This window comes from Thamnophis sirtalis, unplaced genomic scaffold (assembly GCF_051295495.1).
Source record: "Thamnophis sirtalis isolate CommonGarterSnake01/CBP01778 unplaced genomic scaffold, rThaSir2_p1.2 scaffold_13, whole genome shotgun sequence".
Taxonomy (NCBI): Eukaryota; Metazoa; Chordata; class Lepidosauria; order Squamata; family Natricidae; genus Thamnophis; species Thamnophis sirtalis.
This window is the reverse complement of record NW_028261393.1, coordinates 33,846,099-33,859,588: the sequence shown is the minus strand read 5'-3', so window position 1 is coordinate 33,859,588 and position 13,490 is coordinate 33,846,099. Positions and strand designations below refer to the sequence as shown.

The 13,490-nt window shown below is 44.4% G+C and overlaps 1 protein-coding gene across 5 annotated transcripts in view; it reads right to left on the bottom strand.

Moving 5' to 3' along the window:
- The window catches only part of ARHGEF9 (Cdc42 guanine nucleotide exchange factor 9), a 334,089-nt gene that overhangs the window by 33,405 nt on the left and 287,194 nt on the right, over positions 1–13,490 (bottom strand). The window lies entirely within an intron of this gene.

The following is a 13,490-nucleotide window of genomic DNA, read 5'->3' as shown; positions in this document are numbered from 1 at the left end:
TCATTCAATTTCCCACTACCTAACAGGCCTAGTTTCCCCCTCCCAAATCCTAACCAGGTTTGGCTTATGAGTTAGCAAGGTGTTGCTGCTGCTTGCTAAGCATACTTTCATTTCTACAAATGCCTTCTCATTTGAGATTCTGAACTGTGCAAGTGTTCTCCTCTGTAAAGGTGTAATTGTATCCGTGAACATATCACTTTGTGGTTTTGTTTACTCACCCCTACTATTCTTGCTATCTTAAGTTTCCTTCCCCTAAAAGAAGCCATGTAAAATACTAGCTGTCTTCTTTCTCAAGTTTTGCTATCCATAATCACAAATCTGCAAGTGTTGTAGCTTCTGGATCTTTTCCAAGGGTTATTTTGCAGCAACATTCTGAGTGTATCTTGCAAATGAGCCTTTGCAGCCCCTATTTGTCCAATACAGGTAGTCCTCAAGTTACAACAGTTCATTTAGTGACTATTCAAAGTTACAATAGCACTGAAAAAGTGACTTATGGCCTTTTTCACGCTTACAACTGTTGCAGTATCCTCATGGTCACATGATCAAATTCAGATGCTTGGCAACTGGTTCATATTTATGATGGTCGCAGCGTCCCAGGGCCCCGTGATCTCCTTTTGTAACTCTATGACAAGCAAAGTCAATGCGGAAGCCAGAGTCACTTAACAACCGAGTTACTAATTTAACAACTTCAGTGGTTCACTTAACAAATGTGATAAGAAAGGTCATAAAATGGAGCAAACTTCACTTAACAAATGTCTTGCTTAGCAACAGAAATGTTGGGCTCAATTGGGGTCATAAGTCAAGGACTACCTGCAATGCAGCCCAAAACTTCCTCATTTGCCCTGGTGCCATTCAGAAGACCTTGCATAGCATCTTGAGATCTTTGGCAAAAGATACTGTCTGCATTTTCATATTGAAGTGAGAATGGGGGCGGATGTTAAAGATTGGAGCGGGCTGTGTTTCTATGGGAGATTCTTGATTCTAAACCTCTAAATAGTCTGTAATTTTTCTACAATCTTCCATCAATAAGCTGCCTTTTCATTTTCCCATTTTCTCCTTCACTTTATAAAAAAGTTCCCTTGAAAAGTTCACAGCAGAATTTGGTTTAAGATCCTTTGACTCAGCTGTAATTTTACGAAAAAACCACTTCTAGCTTCAAGAGAGTGGCCCTTGAGTTGACCACGCTCATGAGCAGCCGCCCGGCAATGCCCCTTTCCAGCTGGGCAGAGCGCCACTCACTGACCCAGTAATAGCAATAGCAATAGCAGTTAGACTTATATACCGCTTCATAGGGCTTTCAGCCCTCTCTAAGAGGTTTACAGAGTCAGCATATTGCCCCCAACAACAATCCGGGTCCTCATTTTACCCACCTCGGAAGGATGGAAGGCTGAGTCAACCATGAGCCGGTGAGATTTGAACAGCCGAACTGCAGAACTGCAGTCAGCTGAAGTAGCCTGCAGTGCTGCATTTAACCACTGCACCACCTCGGCTCTCTAATATCCCAAAGGCGCTAAGCCACGTGGCGCTCTGCCCAGCTGGAAAGAGAGGTTGCGCGAGCACTTGTTCTGCCTCCAGCTCACATGCCTCCCTACCTCACTATGCCCAACTCTCCCTGCAGGGCTGGGCCAGGGCGCTGCCACCCCACTGCTGCCACCACCCCACTGCCACAACTGCCGCCATGCTCCGAGCATAACCAGCTTCCAAACTCCAGAGTTCCGCTGCCGAGTCTTCCGGCAGTGGCCGCTCTGGGACCACACTCTATGGTTGTGGGCTGGCTGTTGATGTGAGAGCAGCTGCCCAACAACCCCCCGTTCCAGCTGGGCACAGCGCCACCTACCAACTTAGTGGTATCCCAAAGACGTCAAGCAATGTGAGTGCCTTTGCCCCCCCTCCCTGGCTCCTGCGGCTTTGCGCCTTCGGGATATCTCTAGGTTGGTGAGTGGCGCTCTGCCTGGCTGGAGGGGGGTTGTCCAGGGAGCTTATTATTAGAGGAGGGTGTATTTTTTTGCCCACAGGAAAAATATGGCATGGTCTTATTATCAGGACATGTCACAGTATTCATTCTCTCTCTCTCTCTCTCTCTCTCTCTCTCTCTCTCTCTCTCTCTCTCTCTCTCTCTCTCTCTCTCTCTCTCTCTGTATGTGTGTGTGGGGGAGAGTGAGAGTGAATGTATAGTGAAATGAAATCTGTAACTTTAAGGTATGCTATCAAGCTTACACACACACAAAAACCTCTAGTATCTGTTTACAAATAAATACACTGCCAACTGATGTATAAAATCCCTTCTCACTACTATGAGTGATCCATGTCTTCCTCCATGTTGAGATCTCTACCAGACATTTGTGAGTTCATTGCAGGATCTCCGCTGTTCCTCACACTGAACTCTTCTGGACAGAGAGTTCTGATGTTGTTCCTTCCAGCTTAAGGAACCACAGCCTCAAGTGCTCCACTACTGGGAGTGCTTTGACCTTTAATTTCCATATCATCTCCAAGTTCTTCCTTCATGCCCTGGTACTTTTCCAGTTTCTCAAGTGGCGTCCTGGCCCCGGCGGCGGCGGGAAGACAGTGCCAGAGCCCTGCGATGGTGCTGGAGCCCTGCGAAGGAGGCCTGGCGGAGCTTGGCGACGTCCAGCCGGCTTCAAACGTAGAGGTGGTTTTCTTTTTTCCTCTTCCGGCGCGGCCTGGTCCTAGCGCCTCATCCCCGGCCTCGCGTGATCCTGCAAGCCGGGCATCCCGCACCCTAGCCCGGCTTGGAAGAGGAGCCTTATGCCGGGCCTTCCGACCGCCCAGTGAGCCCCCGCTTCCCCCATGCTGGTGGCCCGGCTGTCCCCCTCGCTCTGAGGAGGAGGAGGAAAAGAAGAAGAATAAGACTTCCCCCCATCCCTTCCAGCTGGGCCAAGCAGAAGGAAGAGGGGAAGGCGCTGAGCAGCTGGGGGCAGCCCCCCCGCCTCAGGCCTCTGCCAAGGGGAGCCATGTCGAACACCGGCTGCAGCCCCCTGCCCACCATGACAGAGAACCTGGAGCAGGACATTAAAAGCTGCATGACGGTAGCGGAAAACTTTCAGTTGAAAATGAAACTAACATCTATTAAAGATCACCAGTGGCACATCCAGGCATGCTGCGCTCCTACTGGCAAAGGAGAGGGAGGACGAGGACGAGGACGAGGAGGATGAGCCTGCCCCCCCAGCTATTGCCAGCTGCCCCAGCCACCTCAGACTTCCTGCGCTACTTACAGGCCCCGCAGAGGAGGAGAACGAGGAGAATGAGGAACTCCCCCCCCAAAATACCAACGGCTCTAGCCGCCTCGGACTCGCGCTGAGTGCCTTCCCTGCGGGGCTCGGACGAAGGTCCTTCCCTGCAGAGCTCGGACAAGGGCCCGGTTTCGGGCCAGGCTGCGGGAAACAGCAGAGGAGAGCCCCGTGCGGGAGCTGAAGAGGACGCTGATCCAAGATTTCCCCCAAGCGGGCATTTTTTAGCTAGTTTGTTGGGTGTATGAGTGTATGAATGTGAGAGAACATGTGCCCACTTTTAATTTAATTATTATTGCCCCTCAGAGAGGGTCCGCAATTTGGGGGTCCTCCTGGATTTGCAGCTGAAACTGGAACATCATCTATTGGCTGTGACCAGGGGGGCCTTTGCCCAGATTTGTCTGGTACACCAATTGCGGCCCTATTTGGATCGGGAGGCACTTCAAACGGTTACTCACGCCCTTGTCACCTCAAGACTGGATTATTGCAACGCGCTCTACATGGGGCTACCCTTGAAAAGCGTTCGGAGACTGCAGCTAGTCCAGAATGTGGCCGTGCAAGCGATATTAGGTGCACCGAGGTACACCCACGTTACACCTGTCCTCCTCGAGCTGCACTGGCTACCAATTGGTCTCCGGACGCAATTCAAGGTGTTGGTTATTACCTTTAAAGCCCTACATGGCTTAGGGCCAGCGTACCTTCATGACCGCCTACTGCCACATACCTCCCAGCGGCTAGTAAGATCCCACAAATTGGGCCTCCTTCAGATGCCGTCAGTCAGACAGTGTCGGCTGGTGGGCCCCCGGAGGAGAGCCTTCTCTGTCGCTGCTCCAATTCTTTGGAATCAGCTACCCCCAGAGATCCGGACCATACCAACTCTCATGGCCTTCAGGAAAGCTGTTAAAACCTGGCTGTTCCGGCAGGCCTGGGGCTGTTGACCTCATTGTTGAGGTCCAGCCCCCATTAGAATGAATGTATGTGGTGTTGTGATTTTAAACTGTCTTTTTTTCCCTCCTTTTTTTCTCTTTTTTTTTTGTAAGCTGCCCGGAGTCCTTCGGGATTGGGCGGCATATAAATTTTGATAATAAACAAACAAACAAACAAATAAATAAATTCTTCTTCCTGATATTGCTGTCACTTGACCCTGCTATCACCACTGCTGGCTTCAGGTCTTTGTCTACTACCATGATGATCTTTGATTGACAGTACCTGCCTGTTCATCAGGATCATAGCCCTCTTATTCTCCACCACCTCCTGTAGGGTCTCCCATCCAGACTCAGACAGAGTCTAGTCCATACATTGTGTTGATATTCCCGTCCATAATGCTAGCTACTTGATTGTGCTGTCCAAGGTATGCCTGCATCTTACACCTGCCACTATGTGTTGGACTGTCTCTTGGCAAAATATGCCTCTCAGGTCCCATCTAGTGTGGTAGATCCCTGTTTCAATACGCACATGCACACACACACACACACACACTGTAAATAAGTACCATGTGTATCACACTCCCACAAACTTTCCCCAAATGAAGCAGGTACAAGACATTGAGGTTATTACATGCAAATCATGACATCTGCATTCACTGTAATGAATTTTTACATCAGATGTTTCATTTCCCCAAAACATGCAGAATGATTGGGCTGATGCCATCTACTAAACTAGGTTAAAATTGGTTTGTTTCACAGTATTATGAGTAGGAGGTGACTGTACTTATTTTTTAAAGTTGTTTAAATCAAGCCACCATAATACTATAATAATATTTATCTGTATGGGGTATAACCTACTTTATGAATATAGCAGTCATGCATGCATCATCCCAATTTAGGATTTAGCAAGCCATAGGAGCCATCAATGAAACCAAACCTGATTATAGCAATGGCACTTAAGACCTATATACCACTTCATAGTTTTTTATAGCCCTCTCTAAGCTGTTTACAGAGTCAGCATTTCCTAGGAGCTTGGAAGGATGAAAGGCTAAGTTAACCTTGAGCTGGTCAGAATCAAACTGCTGACAGTGGAATGCAGAGTCAGCCTGAAATACTATATTCTAACACTGCACTACCATGGCTCCTTTTATGGTCCAATTATGGTCATTGTCCAGATGTAATCTGACTACCACATTGTCTAACCTTGACCCTGTTTATGACCCTGAGGATACTAGGGGGGAAAGTAACAGAGTTGCTGTTAGTCAGATGGGCAGGATATAAATTTAATAAAAATAAAATAAAATCATCTAGAGAACTGATGTCTAGTAAGGATCATTCAAGTCTAGTAAGGATCTGACTTTAACACATTTCTCAAAGTTAGAAAGCCTCTAAAGATCATCTTCTACTTTATGAGTGGTCATAGACATGGTTAAATCTTCCAAAAGTGGAATAAGGGAGCCTTCAGAAGGCAGATTATGTTGCCAAGACAACTCTACCATAATGATCTGTCCAAGGTGCTGAAAAGCTCTGTCATAACTCTGTAGTTTCTTATAATTGGATCTCACTTTGTCTTCTGGTTCCATCATATCCTTTGAGCTGACTTCATATAGGTACCAAATTCACACCAGAGATAATTTATTTGACTTCCAAGACAGTTTTAATTCACAATTGTGTGAATTAAATGCAGCTCTGCTGAACCCTTAAAAGAAGGGGACATTCCAATCCCCAGTGCTTGTTTTTCAGTATCTTTTAAAAAAGGACTCTCATGCAGTGTCTCAGAAGCTAGAGATAACCAGAGTTCATTTAAGGACAAGCAGGAGGAAGAAGAACCTGGATTGTCCATTTATTTAAGAGACTTAGAGAACTGCTCATCTTATGTGCTGTAACTCTGGGCAGCTCACAGCAGCAGTAATAAGAACATTAAAAAACAAAGTTAATACAAAAAAAATACCTAAATAAATAAAAACAAAAAACCAACTCTTAGGTCTAAATTAATACTTCCCAATAGATAAAAAAATATCACAGTCACTGAGCTCCAGCCTTACCTAATTCCAAAGCCTATGGGTTAAACTGGTAGCCAGTACAATTCAACAGCAGCAAACTGAGGGGCTCTCAGCACTGTGCAAGCTGCTGCATTCTGGCCCAATAGTAATTTCGGATAGTCTTCAAGGCCAGCCCCAGGTAGAGCATATTTCAGTAATGCACCTAGGAAGCATCAAGGCATGAGTGACAATGAACAAGGCCTCCCTATCCAGAAATGAGCACAAGTGGTGCACAAGGTAGATCTGTGTAAAGGTCCACCTAGCTAGGATGGCTACCTGTTCTGTCCCCCCTTCACGGCTCTTAACAAACTGCAAGACAAATAAACTTAAAAGGAACTTTCTTTATCAGTTCTCAATTCAAACTGGCTTCGAGCCCAAAAATAAACTAATTAAAGTCTCTGCCAGAAGATAACGGACTGAAACACAAACCTTTCTTACTTCAATACAAGGTGAATCAAATGAAAGCAAAGCCCTTCTTCCAAAGTCTCTACAAATCAGGGTTACAGAAATCAAACCACTTTTCCAAGTGTACAGCAAAGAAACCACGATCAAGGATCAAGGAACGCACGAAGGAACGTTGACTCCTGTGACTAGGGCGTGGCGGCATCCGTCCTTTTATCTCCAAACTTGCCTCTAACCAGCCCCAGCTGCATAATGAATCTTGTATCCCGAAAAGACTCACAGCAGACATCTGCTGAGTCACAACAGCTACCTATTTCTTCAGCAAGAGTAGTGAATCCATGAGGACCCTAAATTGCCGACCAAGTTCAGGGGAGTGATCTCCCATTGAATCTCTCAGAATCAAGGGAGACCAAAAAAAACCAAGTCAATCCATCAAGCTAGCATTGAGTTGGAGCCAGTTCCTCCCGTCTTGATTCCCACATCCTCTAGACCAGTGGTCTCTAACCTTTCCACCTTGATGACCTGGCACAGTGCAAGGGGGGCATGTGAATAGTAGGCGCATGTGCACACAGCTGATCAGGGGTGGAGATGTGCAAGTGTGCCTCATGAAGATGCTAATGGTGCTGCATCCCATTCTGCCAAATGATCTCACCCAAAACTTTCAGGTTAAAGAAGAGCAAAGAGAGACCCAAATACTGAGGAACCACACAGAGCAGAAGATGGTCTAAGGTTGGACCTTCTTCTTCTCCCACACTGACATTCACTGGAATTAGCCATGAAGGAGGATGAAAAACACTGCAAAACAGAGATCTCGCCTCTCAGTCTCTGAAGCTGCTCCAGAAGCAGCCATGGTCCTTGGAATCAAAAGCTGCCAAGAGACCCAGTCCATCCCCATCCAGAGTTCATCTCCAAGAACAACCAATTTAGCTGCTAAAATACCCAGTACTTTATCTCCTTGACCCAGATATCAGATGCTATGTAAAATCTCCTTATTTCCCTGGGGAAGCAGCATTTAGAAAGTCCTGGATTCTTTCAAATGCTACCATAAAGGAAACCTGAGAATGCTACTGTGATAGTGACGCAGTTAAAGATTATTATTAGTGGTAGTGAATGGCAAAATCCCACTGACTCCACAGCAGTGATGAATATGCAAATGTCTATATCTAAGAATAACTTTCTCCAATGCAGTGCCAAGTAGATGCGTGTGGCCCTCGGGGATAACTGCTAGAGAAAAAAACAAGAATACACAGAAGAAAATGGTATAATCTTTACTTCGGGCATTTCATTGTGATGGAGGAAGAAATTGGCATATCTGCAATGCTTGGTAAACAACAGTCCAATGCTGTGGAGTCCTTGGTGCCCTCTGAGCTTGGTTGTTTTCTTGCAAATGTTTCATTATCAAACTAGCTAACATAATCAGTGTTAGAAGGGAGTGGTGTTTGCTCTAATTTTCTATACTAGTGGCTTGCCTTGTTAAAATAACAAGTTATCTCAGGGGCAATGAATCACCTGTAGCCCTTAAACAAATGCATCTAAATCTTGCCCAGTTTCAGATGGGACACCTGTTTCTTAAGAGCAAGGCTCACCCTCCTTGAAGCAATCTCTTTCTTGGACATCAAAGGAAAGACTCAGAGATCAACTTCAAAGAGGCTCTAAAGAGCAACAACTTTGCTGAGGACAACTGTCCCCCTTCAAGCCTCCTAGTGATCACAATCCACTCAAGCCGGACACTATGGCAGTGTTAATCCAATTTAACTATATTACCCTGCTGATAATAAATTCTTATTTGCTCCCAATGAGACACAAAACCCAGATCACTGAACTGAACAGGAAACATCTGCTACTGATCTAATGTTGATGAATTCAAATGCTTCTGTAGTCCTGGGAGGGGGCCTCAATGCTAGATGGGGCCCTAACAACTACCTCGTCTATGCAAAGCCTAAATGTTCCCCTTCCAACCTGAAGATAATGGATGCTTTCTCACCTGTTGCTCAGAGGATCAAAATCAAACTTTGCAGGCTTCTGTTTGGCTCGGCCTTTATGCTAAACCTCCACCTTTTAAATGGCCCTCTTGAAAGTGACCTTCCAACCAAACTCATCTATCGTAATCATTGACAGTGAGAATCAATGGAACAGCTTGTTTCCTGCAGTTGTGGATACTTGATACCATCATTGATGGTTTTCAAGATTGTCCATGTCAGATGCAAAAGACCAGGTCCCCATTGAATTAAACTGATTTATTGCTAAAAACCTACCCACAGGAATAATCTTCTCATCTGGTGGTCAGCACCTGTTTGGAGCTTGATAAGGGTCCATGGAATTCAAGGTGTGGTGGTGGTCTTAGTCCACTTGTAACACTGTAGGGATTCTAGGCTAATCCAATTTTAACTCTGCCCCAGGCTCTTCCACTCCTTCCCTTATAGTCTGGGACAGTTTAAGGGCTTCTGCCTTGGACAGGAGATTGAAATAGAAGCCCTCCAAGGTCTCCTAATTATAATTATAATCTTATAATTCAATGACTACACAATCATCTCTAAGGCCTTTCTCTTGATCACAAACCCCTAATTTTTCTTGCAGGATTTAAGCAGTGGAAATAAGTCTTCCTCACCTCTACAGCCTCAGATAATGATCCAGATGAGGGGAAAAAGAACTCCATAAGAGTGGATTTTCCAAATAAGTCTCACAGATGACCAAACTGCTTGTGCAAAAAAACACCCCCAAAGCTGCTGTTCCTCCTCCCCAGAGGGGCCAGGTTGCTTGGAACCAGGCAGCCTTGCTTTGGGTTGTATTATTCTGCAAAGCATCACTGGGGCTCTTGTGCGCTAATGAGCAGCTGATTACCAGATTGACAGAAAGAGCAGAATGAAAAGAAGAGGGATGGAGCAATGACCCCTCTCTTTTTCATACTGCTTCTGGCAGTAGGTTGGGGAGGGGAGCAAGGCTTTCCCCCCGCCCCCCTTTCCCCACCACTCTGGGGGGTCCTATCTTATCACGCTGCCTGAACGTTGAAAAACAGGATGTTGGCTGCGTGTATCACATTTTTATTCACACTGACCTCTGGATTTAATGATGCGGCATTGCTCTCCCGTATGTTACATAATTAACAGCACAGAGGTTTTCATTAGGGGCGTCACAAATAACTGAAAGAAGTGGGAGACAGAAGCAATTTAAAGGGACAGCACCAATTACATTTCTGTACAGTTAGTCATTTCCCTAGAATCTGATAATACCAGGACATGCCAAAAAACCACTTAGAGAATGAGAATATAGAAGTGAATTAGGATGTAATACAGAGGGGTCATGTCATACTAATTAGATGTGCTAATCAGAAGAAAGGAACAATAGCCAGCGGAAAGATATCTCAGTGTCTTTCTTACCAAGAAGACTCAACAATGAAAATGAACATAAGAAGTGGCTAGGAAAATAAGCTTGTAATGTATCTTTGTGTTTCTTTCAGACAAGCCAATTCATCAAGGGATGTGCCAACCTTGGCAACTTTAAGATACATGGAGCTAGACTTCTAGAATGCTGAGAGGGGAGCACATAGAAGTTGCCAACATTGAGAAATGCTACTCTAGATGAGAAGACGCACATCTGCATTAACAGAGGGATAGAATCAAGAGCAAGAATGAAGTTTTAGTATCACTTGATAATGCCTTAGTAAGACTGCATTTATTTCTACTGCAAACGTTGGTTAGATTCAACTTCAACTCTGGCAATGGACCAATTAGGGGGGAGCACCCCAAACCACTAGGGGCACACAGCACTGGGCATCATTGTTGTTTGCTTTTCCAGCCTTAGAACCAAGAGTCAACATTCCACCATATGGTGGAACTGATGCTCTGCACGCAGGTTGCGTTTGTAGCTTTGATATTATTTTAAATTTCTAGCCTGTGAGAACCGATATATTTTTGTGAATGGGAAAAACAAAATAATAAATAAATAAATACATACATACACACAGTACATACATATCTCCATGGCACTGGTTGTGCTGATAACAGAATAACAGAGAACTGTTCTGTCCTAAGGCATCCATTCTCTTGCCCTTGCTGGGAGAGTTCCAACCAAACCTACCAGCAATTTTTTTTTGAACCTGAAGGTCTTTCTTTTAGGCCTTTCTCCCTTTTGCCTGTTAAATACTCAATAAGGCTAAGGGAAGATAAAAGTCAGAGCTGGGTTCCCATTCCTGTCTTAGGAACCAGACCCTATCTGGATATCCCAGCTGAAAATGTAGTTCTCAAACCTGCAGGTGACTCGGGCCATCTTGATCTCCAAGGCCTCCCTCTCTCCATACAAAGAGGTTTCGTGTCTTGTTCTGACTTCAGATTTTGAACATATTCACAGCCAAAGAGCGGTGAGTTTGGGTGGGCATAATTGGGTTATGGTAACCCCAGAATTTGTCCAGATGTGGAGCATCAGCAACACAATGGGGTGGAATGGAAGTCAGAGATAAAAATAGGGAAAACTGGCTTCTCAACAAGGGGGCAGAGGAGAGGGGAACGGCTTCCGTTTCAGTTTTCTTTCAATTTTTTATTCTATGAAAAGTCTGTCTTTGCCCAGAAGGTTTAGGGTCATCCTGCTACCGAGCAAACAGGAGAAGAATGGACTATAAGAAGATAATTCTAAAGAGATTATGGACATATCTTTTATGTAGAAAGATGTAACAGGACAGTAGATGCTTTCATATTGAAACTCAACACAATAGAATGTAGTAAGGATTCCCACCAGGGAGGGCATTGATTCCAGAGGAGGAAGAGACAACTCAGCCGAGAGACCACCTGTATGTGAGAGAGAGGGTGAAGACAGTCCCTCCCTATTAATTCCCAGAGTATTTCTGTACATGCAGAAAGTAGAGTCCTCGCTAGAAAGATTTGGTCTACAGGGGTGAAAACAATAAATAACTCAGCTTGGAAAGATGGTTCCTGGTTTGGGACATGACAGATGGTGACTGTGGAATTCTGGGAGTTGAAGCCCACCCATGGTGGCTGAGGGATTCCAGGAGGTGAAGTCATAAGTGTTTTGAGGGGGATTCCCAGGAGGAAGGGGATTTATTTCAAAGGAACAAGAGGCAACTCAGTCCAGTAATCATGTGTGAGAGAAAGAGGGAAAAGACAGTCCCTACATAATAGCCCATAAAGTACATTGTAGATGCAGATAGTGGACTCCTCTGTCTAGTGAGATTTTGTCTGTGAGTCTGAAACAATAAAGACGTCGGATTGGAAGAACTGCCATGGGCCATTCTTGGTTTGGGGCCCAACACACAATTTCCTAAAAAGACAGAACTGCCATTGGAAAGAGGCAACTTCCCTGACTGGGTTGCCCCAATCCATTTCAAAGGCAGCTTCTGTCAGTTGGTTCATCCCAACAGAAAATTACTTATTTCCACTAGCAACTGAACATTTCTTGGAAGCTGCACCTGTACAGCTAATTATGCCCTAAAATTCCAGAGCAAAATTATATTGTTATAATTATATTCCTGTTTCAATGGTGAATTCTGGTTAATCTCATCTCCACTCATTTCCATAATGCAGCTGCTTCTTTTTCTCCCAGAGATTGGTAGCTTTGAATTGTTAAGTAAGGCAGGAGAAAGTGGGGTGGGGACACCTCTGCATAGTTGGATGGGCGCCATAGCTCTAAAAACCTACCTCTCACAGTATTAATAATGACGGAACTAAAATAGTTATCGATCCAGCTCAAAGGTCAACTTGCAACTTTCCATCTTCTCATGAATACTAAATATCTTGGTGCTATTCTTTTCTTACCCTAAGATGATATAAAGTTAAGAGGTTTTTCTATTGTATTATTTAAAAAAAAAGACATTGAGACTTTGGAAAGAATTCAGAGAAGAGCAAGAAGGATGGTTAGGGGCCTGAAGGCTAAAAAATATGAAGAAAGGTTGCGGAAATTGGGTATGTCTAGTCTAGTGAAAAGAAAGACTAGGGGTGACATGATAGCAGTGATCCAATATTTGAGAACCTGCCACAAAGAAGAGAGGGACAACTTATTCTCCAAAGCACTCAGAAGGCAAGACAAGGTGCAATGGATGGAAACTAATCAAGGAGAGAAGCAATCAAGAACTGAGGAGAAATTTCTTGACAGTAAGAACATTTAACAAGTGGAAAGCTCGCCTCCAGAAGTTGGAGGCTTTTAAGAAGAGACTGGACAACCATTTATCTAAAATGGTATAGGGTCACCTGCTTGTGCAGGGGGTTGGACTGGAGAACTTGCAAGGACCCTTCCAACTAATATTCTCTGTTCTATATTAGGTTAACCTATTTCCCAAAGCAGCAGAAGGCAAGATAAGAATCAATGGATGGAAAGTGGGAGAGAAGCAATACATAGAGCTAAGGAGAAACTTCCTAACAAGGAAATTTACTACTAAAACATATGAAACATCTACTACTAAAACATCTACTAAACAGTAGACGCCTCCAAAGTAAGACCTCTAAGGTCCCTTCCAACTCTGTTGATTTGTTCTGTTTTGTTCTTATCTTACATTAGTTCCCTGCAAACAGTTCCCTGACTATCTTGTTTCTAGTGCTGTTCCTTTAATGAAGTAATAATCCATAATTAATTTGACATAACTAGTCCTGTCCTTCTCCATTTGTTCTCAAGTTATATATCCATATATGATGCTCTGGTGAATATTAAAGAATCAACAAGGCTCTAAAAAGACAACAACCAAGACACTTAGTTAATCTCCATTAAGAAAAGAATTCCTTATTTGCATTAAAACATGCAAAGGAGTAAGAACAGAAAGAAAAGCAAGTTAATCATGCCCCCCTCTCCTGCCGAAACTCCCCCTCCTGCCAATTTCAGTTCCTCCCACCAATCCCCACCAATCACATCTTTTAATTTAAATTAAATAA